Source organism: Lissotriton vulgaris, chromosome 9 (genome assembly GCF_964263255.1).
Source record: "Lissotriton vulgaris chromosome 9, aLisVul1.2, whole genome shotgun sequence".
In the NCBI taxonomy this organism is placed as follows: domain Eukaryota; kingdom Metazoa; phylum Chordata; class Amphibia; order Caudata; family Salamandridae; genus Lissotriton; species Lissotriton vulgaris.
In genome coordinates, this window is record NC_141697.1 from 247,946,014 (window position 1) to 247,955,364 (window position 9,351).

A 9,351-nucleotide genomic window follows, 5' to 3' on the forward strand; every position below is an offset into this window, starting at 1 on the left:
GAGCAGTTATGTCCACACATGGAATATAGAGTACCCAGCCTTAGGGCTGCAAGGCCTGCTTTAGGGATGATATGCCTATACCTCATGCAGTGTATGGAGGCATGGTACACAGGGCTGTGTGCCATTTCAACTCTTCAATTTTCTCTGTACCAATGGTAACTGGCATAGTCTTGACTAGGATCCCTGGGGTGGTACAATTGGTGCTGTAGCCCTATTGGAACCTCTTCAGTCCCAATGCCCTAGGTAGCAGTGGTACCATTTACTAGTGACTTACAGGGGTGGCTGAAGTTGGGCCAATCGTCATACAGTTTTAGGAAAGATCTGGCACTGGGAACCTGGTTGGCAGGGACCCAGTACACATTCAATTTGAAATCACATACACCAGCAGGCCTCGAAAAATCATAAAAATATTAAGAGACCTGCAGGTCTAGTGACTTAATCTATTTGACCCATTAGTAATATTCTTGAACCATAAACTGGTTTCAAGTGATGGTATTGTGAGCAAATAATGAAGAAAATGGCAGCTCAATAAATAAATCACGTGTGTGAGTTCAGCATGTCTGCTGTAAAAACAAAAAAAACTTGTTTTGATTTAATAGACTAAACGTGTTTTTCCATATATAATACAAATCTATGACCCATCGCTTGCCTCTTAGTTAAAAAAAAAATTCCCCCTCATATGACCTCTGTAGCTACTGCCGCCTCTCGACCTGACCCCACCACTGGCGCAAATAGCTTTTGGTGGATACTTAGTCTCAGCTGATAGGTTCTAGACGGAGGATGCCCATTTATACTCAACTTGAGCTGAACCAGAAGTATTAATCATTGGAAGGTGGCCTAGATCCAGATCGAACATATGGTAATCCAAAATCTACACTCTACTGCCTCCTAGTTCATTAAGAGCATTTTGATCAGAGAGGGGGCAGGAATGTTTCTCAAATCGTGTTTAAAAACTGACTTAATACATAACTAAAGTATTAAGTGGGCTTGGGTGGGAGCAGTCAAAAAGTGGGGTGCTGCGGAAGATCAGAGAGGAGGAAGCGAAGGGAACGCGCAACCACTACATATCCATGGAATGGGGGCAAATCCTGTTCCAGTTCAGCCAGCAAACCATGAGAGCAGAATCAACTGAAGCCCCCCATACTCAACCAACTTCTGCCACGCCAGTCACACCAGCTGGCTGGTGTATCGAGCTAGAGCGCCCGCCTGTTGCGGATACTCACTCACGGCCCACTCCGTAGAGCACAGCCCAAGAATCTGACAAAGAAATTAGCCGAACCCCCCGCATAGATAAGCGCCAGACTAACCCCACACATCGGCACAGAGGACCTACTGACTCTCTTCCCGTCTGCACACACACGCCTTTTCCCCGCATCATTACCTGAGTTCAGCAACAAAGTTTTTAGTTTAGGATACAAACCAGCTACTCCGATAACACCAGTGAGGGACAGGGATCGTTACACACCCACTAGAGCAGCAGGCTCAACGCTCCCATGAGAACCATGAGCAGACATAGCTCCGTCACCAAGAATTTGATTAGCAACCATATCCCAGGGCCCATAAGTCTCACACTGATAACTTCAACCTATGTATAATACTGGGATTGTATTGATAGGGCAGCTACGAGAGAAAACCTTTACCTATGTGCACCTGAATGCCATAAAAATATGCCTATGCGTGTTCCTTGAGATTGGAACCATTTTCCATGATTCACCATATCTTAAGTGTTGAAATTCAATAAAAAAAGTAAACAAAAAAACTAAAGCATGAAGTGTTAGCACACAGATTTGTAATCAACAGATTTTACATTGAAATGGCCACAGCCTTTCCCACTGACATGCGGCTTTACTGATAAAACTATATATATTACAAATAATGTTTGAAAATAGAGTTTCTGTAAATATACGTCATTTGCACATCACCAAGTAAAGTGTTCTGTTTTTTTTTTGCTCCTATTTAAAGCGTAGTTTGCATCACACTTAATTACAAAAAAAAAATGTGCTTTTGTAATTCGATATATTTTGAAATACATTTCTAATATTAAATTTACAAGATACCTATTTAAATGTCATGGGTTAGAGAAAAATATCTGACATCAGACAGCTCACTTGACAAAAACCTCTAACTCTAGTATGAAACAGACAAATAAACCTTGTCTAAGTAGCAATTAGTTAAAAGACAAACTGACATTTGACCTCTTTCCTTGGAGACAGCAAACGTGTTAAGATAAAAACAAGATTTAATGGCATATTTATTAACACTGATCCTGAGACATCCCCCTCAGCTCAGATCAGTAGGGCACCGACAGACAGAGCGGGGCCTCCAACCCTGAGCAGTGGCCAGGAAGAGGTGAGGCTTTCTCCCAAGCATTTTTGGGAAAGAAAATACCTTATGAAAGACATCCCCGTCTGGAAAATCCAATGTACGGTAGGATGTTTTGTATCATTAATTTGTGTTAATTTTTTTTTTTTACTAAGCTTAGGTCAAGCTTAATTGCAGTAGTGTGCAAGAAGTCCTGACAAAAGCCGGGTACACTTTCCTACAATGGCTGAAACATGTTGACCAAATACCATCCTTAATAGACAGTTATTGTGTCAAACTGTCTCACACTCATTTTAATCTTGACACCATGATTTTCCTTAATAAATCATTCCTTAAATCATGGTAGCCAATTTTACATCTCACTTTGATTCTTTTTGCACACTTTTTTTCCTCACTGCAATTTAACATCCCACACCATTCCAAACTGATTTGACTTTTGGTACGATCCATCACTGATGATTCCTTGGGTTTGGTGAAGCACATAATTCCAACGTGTGCGCCTCCTTAACCGGACCATCTTTGGTTCTATCCCAGATGATGAAGCTTTGCCATATGGGTGGGCTGATGGGATTCATTTCCTTTTTGTTGTACACACTTTATAGGTAGACACAGAGGAGTCCGTCACATTTTCCTTTGCCCCCATTAGTTGTACAGACCATTGACAGTCCTTTTGTATTGTTATACTGTGAATAAGGGGTTTGTCTGTCCTTTGGTCTTTAAATAATTTTCCCCCTTAGACCCTCAACCAACCTTGTTTATGACGAAATATAGATATCGCCCATTATTGTCTCTTGGACAGGAATCGCCCCCCACAAACAAGAGGGAACATAGAATAGCCATGGATTAGTTTAGAAAGTCAAATAAGTAAGTCTATAAATCTAGAAATTATTCATAGAACTATCCTAAAATATGTATAGTGGACAAATTCGCAGGACCAAGAATCCTCACGAATGAAATGGTCATGAGTCAGGTATATTTGCCTTGTGATATGATCATATCTGGCTGTTGTATACTGTACAGTGTTAATTGTTTTTTCCAATCAATGCGTAAGAAAACACCCAAAAAGCTTTACATCTAGGTGAACACATTTCGCTGCAATATGGATTTACTTTCCAATTTGTTGGCATATCCTTATTATCCATGATAATCTCAAAAAGACCAAAACAATTTGTGCTAAACATGGCGTTGCAGTAATGAAACAGAAGAGTCTCAGATTTCACCATAGAGCATAAATCTGGCAGACTCCTGACAGGGACAATGCTGCTCAGCACCCAGTCAATCTCCCACATCCTCAGGGACTACCCCAACACACTTCTACACGACTTCAGGAACTTCAGTGCTCTTTCAATTATTAAAAGGAAGCCAAAAAATAAACCTACGCTAGGCAGTTGGTCTTCATCTGCATTTAGTATGTGTACGAAAACTGGCTACCCTTGAGCTTGGTGCATTTTATAAACACTTTTTTCACACTGGCTAATCTAATGAAATACTAATTAAATTACCCTAGTGAAACATACTGAATTTGTTGTTCTGTAACTTTCTGACGCGATGCATTCAACAGTAGCTGCACACCGTCTGCTTTCCATTCAGAGAAGCAACTTGCAGGTAGTTTCTTTTTTTCACTTCCGGCTGGGCTCAATGCAAAGGCCTCACTAAAGGACACATCAGCACTCATTTGGTTAGCGTCTCATCCTGGATTGGAGCTATATGGAGTTTAACATCTAGATGACAATGCAATGGAGAAACCAAGGAACTCACTCAGCTCATCACTTTATAAGTGCGGAAGAGAAACTACGATAGGGAGGCAGGGTTTTGACTTTGTTTAACTTCTGCATTTAAGAGATGTGCATGAACCATAAGATAGTCAACTGTATGTGTCATCATGGGTAATTATACCAATTTTCTTGTATGAATCGGTCTATTGTAAGTAAGTTTCACGGTCAACACCTTGTTGTTCACAACTTGTTTGTCCTAAGTCTAGTGCAAGAAACATAAGTATGCAACAACATGTTACATCATGAGAAACATACGGCAATAAACTCAAACATTATCGAGTCATGCGAGTATCTTAACATATACAAGTCTATTTGGAGTAAGTTGTATACGGACTGGATTCAGAGGTGGAACATAGCTACGCATAGTGTAATGGGTGTACACCTAAATGTTGGGAAGCAAGCACTTTTCCATAAGACGTGACCTACTAGGGAATCCCAGTGCAGACAATGTACAGGAGAGATAAAAAAAAGAAATGGGAAAAACAATACAGTTAATTATTTTTCTGTCAACAATAACCACACGAAATGGAGAAAAAAGAAAAACTAACCAATATTTCAGTGCAACTCAGCTTTCAGTGACTACAGACATCCATGCATCAACCAAAGTGCTATACTCAAAGTATGTGTGCTACTTGTGAGTTGCGTGCAATAGGGGGGCAGTTTGAGAGAGGGAAGGAGAAAAAATCCAAGAGTGCCAGCAAATGTCAGGATCGCTCAGTCAGTGTGGAAATAAAAGGTGACCTGAGAGTTCTCATCACTCCATTACTCAATGCGACTGATCACCAATCGTGCCAGTGGGCTCCGGTACATTGTCCACCTTTTTGTGTGCATGCAAGGCAGGGAGAATTGGGTCCCAGTAAGTGGAGATAGGATATTTCCACTGCTATAATGTGCCCTCTCTATGTAGGGCTACACTTCCAGCTTGCACTCAGTTGTCTATAGAGCGTCACCAGGCAGAAAACGTTGGGGTGCCGGAGATTTCCATCTCTTTGCGTAGAGGCGTTTGGAGACTATAAATCCCAGGGTATTTCCACTGCTATAATGTGCCCTCTCTATGTAGGGCTACACTTCCAGCTTGCACTCAGTTGTCTATAGAGCGTCGCCAGGCAGAAAACGTTGGGGTGCCGGAGATTTCCATCTCTTTGTGTAGAGGCGTTTGGAGACTATAAATCCCAGGTCCAGATAACAAGAGTTCACCTTGCCTCTTTTGGATCTGTGATAAAAGCCCAGCAAGCATACCTCCCCCCAATGATGTAGCTCGGGGTACTCAGTACATATAGTTAGTTAATGCCCTTGTGATGTTATTCCAATAGGAGTCTAGTGATTTTTAGGCCCAGAACATATGTAAGAGGTCTACGTCGATACATAAGCATCTGGGCCATGCAGCATTTGTTGTGTGATAATATCTGCTCATATTGGCAGGGGTAAGGTAGGCCCTGTGTAGTATGTAAAAATATATAAGATTAAAGCGGGCGTTATGTGGAAAATGACACAAACCCTCCAATATCGCACTCCATTTTCTATCAATACAGGGGCGGGTCAAGTCCACAGGGCGAGAAGTTGTGAGGTAGTGTGTATGGCGCATGGAGTCAACAAGCCAGCGTGAGGTGCCTGCCCCCTCCCATCATCTGCAAATACTTAATCATGAGGTGCAGATGTCTTGTCCGCCAATGGGTTCCGTAATGCACCTAGCAGTGACTGGTGGAGTAAAAACTGACCCTAAGGGAATCCATCATCTTCCATTGGGCTGTCAAAAGGTGCTAACACACCCTGTATAAGTCACCAAATGTACTTATTCCCGCTGTCGTTGTCAAGCTTGCTGTCCTTGGAGTGCCCAACAGTGCCAGTCCAGGGGCATACAGGAAAATCGGTTTGGTAATGTGTAAGCATTTGCATTATCTGTTTGCCACTCCCTGGAGGAGCGAGTCCGGTGGGCTAAACTTAGTGCAGGGGTGAAATAAATCCCTAATGTCTAATAATGACAGTTCCCGCATGGTTGTAGCTGTGTCTGATAAATGTAACCCCACTAGACAGAGTGCAATGCATTGGATTTGGGCAGCCAACTAATAGAGTTCAAAGTGAGGGACTGCTACACCACCAGTGCTGGTGAGGGAGCAAAGCTTTGCCAAGGCAACCCTACATCTCAATTTGTTTCAAACGAAGTCTCTCACCTGTTTTTCGAATTTCTGAAAACAAGTAGCCGGGATGTATATATGTTAGAGAAGAAATAAAGTAGGCGGGCAGTACCACCTTTTTTTTAGTAGAACCACCCTTCCCATGACTGCTAGAGGTAATGTGAACTAAAACGTCAGATTGCCCGCAGAACGTTGCCCTCAAACATATCTGCCATGCTGTGGTACACTTATATGCCCAGATATCTGAATGTGCGGTGCTGCCAGTTCAGTTGTGCAGCCCACATCCTCCGCTCAGGGCTAGCCATATTCGGGTGGAAAGGGAACACACAAGATTTGGTCCAATGGACCCTCATTCCCGACATGTCTGCGAAGTGTGTCAGGGTACCATTTATCACAGTGGGGAAATCTTGTATGTCCCTCAAAAAACAATAACATGTCATCAGCTTGCAGGGAGACAACAACATGTAGTTCATCGCCCAAGGTAATGCCCCATTGTGCTTCCTGTTAACGAAGTGCTGGGGTCAAGTGTTCGATGGCCAGCAAGAATAATGGCGACAGAGGGCAGCCCTGAATTGTGCCTCTATGAATAGTGATTTCTGCTGACAGTCGAGGACCCGTTTTAACTCCAATGAGTGTGTTGGTAGTTTCACTATCCTCTGGAATCTGGTGCCAATCCTATACCGGGTGAGTGCTGCAAACAGATAGCACCACTCATTAATCGGAAGCTTTCTCAGGGTCCAGTATTAAGCACACAGATGTGGGTCACTCGGGTGGAGGGGTATGGGTAATTACACAAATAATTATATAAATAGAACGTATTCATTTCATGTATTATAGAGTTACCCATTCCACGGTAGGGTGTCAGAGGGCCTAAAATATCACATTATTAAGAGATAGATAATCATACAAATGTGCAAATCAATGTACATGAAATGTTACACAAGACAATGAGGGTTACAAGGTAAAGAAAGCACTTGTACCTACTGGTAGGTATTCTAGGTTAAGAGCGCTTGGTCTGGAGACACTTTAAAGGATGCATTTAATAGAGTAGTTGGGGTTCTCTGTAAATAAGGCGATTTTCTACCTAAAGGAACCATTTCATAGCAAATGCAGATTTACTAAAAAAGGTAGAGGCGCAAAAAAAAATAAGGCACTAAATCCGAGTCTTGCAGTTTGCATTCAGCTCCATGATGCTGGGTTATAGCTCACTATATCGTACAAAAAGGATAACTTATGCACTAAAAGTAACAACAGCAACAAAAAAAATATATCGAGGAAAAATCAGTAACAAACTGAGCTATCTACATAAAATAAAATTATTGGATATACATGGTAGACGCTGGTCTTTACAGAAAGGCACATTAATACCTCTACCCTAGTTTAGTAGTTATAACTGTGGCTTAACAAACCACAGAGGTATCCTGAAAGTGTATTAACCACCAAAGTACAATTAAGGTTATTTCTATTTCGTGAATGCTTTCTGGGCACACAAAGCTCTCAACAGCAGGGCCCTTACCCAGGTAAGCTATTTCAAAATGCAGCAGGTATGTGACCAATTAAGTAAGCCATAACAGAGTTCCTTCGTGTTGCCAATTTATTCGCAGTCGAAATAAAAATAAATTTAAAGTGTAAACCAACTGTCAAACTTTGCTTTTCAGATTTCCCTCGTGACAACCCCCTTTCGGCTTTCACTGCTTGCCACCAAGTTATGGGGGCTCATATGAATTGTTTCAACTTATAGCACTGCTTCTGGATCACCGTAGTTGTCATTCAGAAAAACTCAAGTCGTGCTTGCCACTTTCGTAAGACAACGAGGCGTGGCACTAAGAACTCCTTCTTTAGTATGACTAAAGACACGAGCTCCAAGACCAGGTGCCGTTTGGTTAGCAGCACCACATGTTCTGATCTTCTGCTTCCGTGGCAGGCCCCACCAGAATAAGGGGAATACGACACTAGTGGCTAAGGTAATGAGGCAGAGAAGATAGCCGCAAATGTCCTATCTCAAGCGACATCACTACCAGTTGCGCTGTGCACGTTAACGGCGAAACCGGCGCGCTAGGGAAAACGAAACCAACGGACAAGTTAATGCGTCTGATAGCTTTACAACAGCCTCCCTACATACACCCGGAAAAGGCCCATTTCTTACCTTAACGCACAGAATAAACCAACACCAGAAATTAAAACCACCGCCTTTCTACTCCCCGGGTTCCCAGTGTCACTAGTTTAAAAAGCCCTCTCAGTTTGTCATTGGTTAGACGGCTCTTAGAGAACCGTTAACGCTCATTGGTTAATGCGTCACATCCAACCCTCCAGCGGATGGGTTTTCATTGGGCACGTAATTTTTTCCTACTAGAGTCTCGAGTTTGAAGTTTGCGATTGGATACTGCGGACCGTATGCGTGCAGGTCACAGTGCGCAAGCCAACCGACCGGAAGCAAAATAATGTTCTCGTCAGATCTACGTGTAGAGCGCGTTTTCTGTTCATGTTGAACGTATAGAAGTAAATAGAGCTAATTAAAGAAATATATATTTCTTGCATTCTTTCAGTGTTGATAATCACGTTAGTGCAAAGTCCAAAAAAATGAATTGGGTTTCTGGTTAAACATTATTATATTTATTTTCCAAATATCTCGTCCAAATATTGTTTACTGTACTTTAGTTGTTCCAGATTTTTAAATTATTGCATTTTGGATGAACTTATTACCGCCCCAAGCCGGTGGTTAGCTGTAAAGTTGAAACGTTAAGAAATTATTTTCTGTAATAGTTCAGACATGCCAACCCTACCGATTTGAAGGCTAGTCTCCCGCCTCCCGATTCCTGCAAGCAAAAACCCGATTCCTGCAAGCAAAAACCCGATTCCTGGGGGGGGGGGCTTCAGCTGACAGTATTGTGTAAAGTGCTAATTCTTACAGCAAAGAGTGGCGACGCAGGGGCTCTCGAAGGGGGGAAAAACCAACAAAGCGTCATTAGCCCCTTCGATGCTGATGACGAGCTCAGCTCGTCATCAGCCACGGGTGGCGTGTGCTGATGACGAGCTGAGCTCATCATGTATCGCGGTAATTAGAAAAATGCAGCACAGCACAAAAATCACCGCAGCAGCGATGCGGTTAAGAATCGTCT

At 42.5% G+C, this 9,351-nt stretch overlaps 1 protein-coding gene across 2 annotated transcripts in view; it reads right to left on the reverse strand.

Moving 5' to 3' along the window:
- The window catches only part of DLGAP5 (DLG associated protein 5), a 206,177-nt gene extending 197,744 nt beyond the window's left edge, over positions 1–8,433 (reverse strand). For both annotated transcript variants that reach the window (XM_086937441.1, XM_086937440.1), the window contains exon 1: positions 8,379–8,433. The gene's annotated coding sequence lies outside the window, so the exon portion shown is untranslated. The remainder of the gene's footprint in view (positions 1–8,378) is intronic.
- Positions 8,434–9,351: the final 918 nt, after the last annotated feature.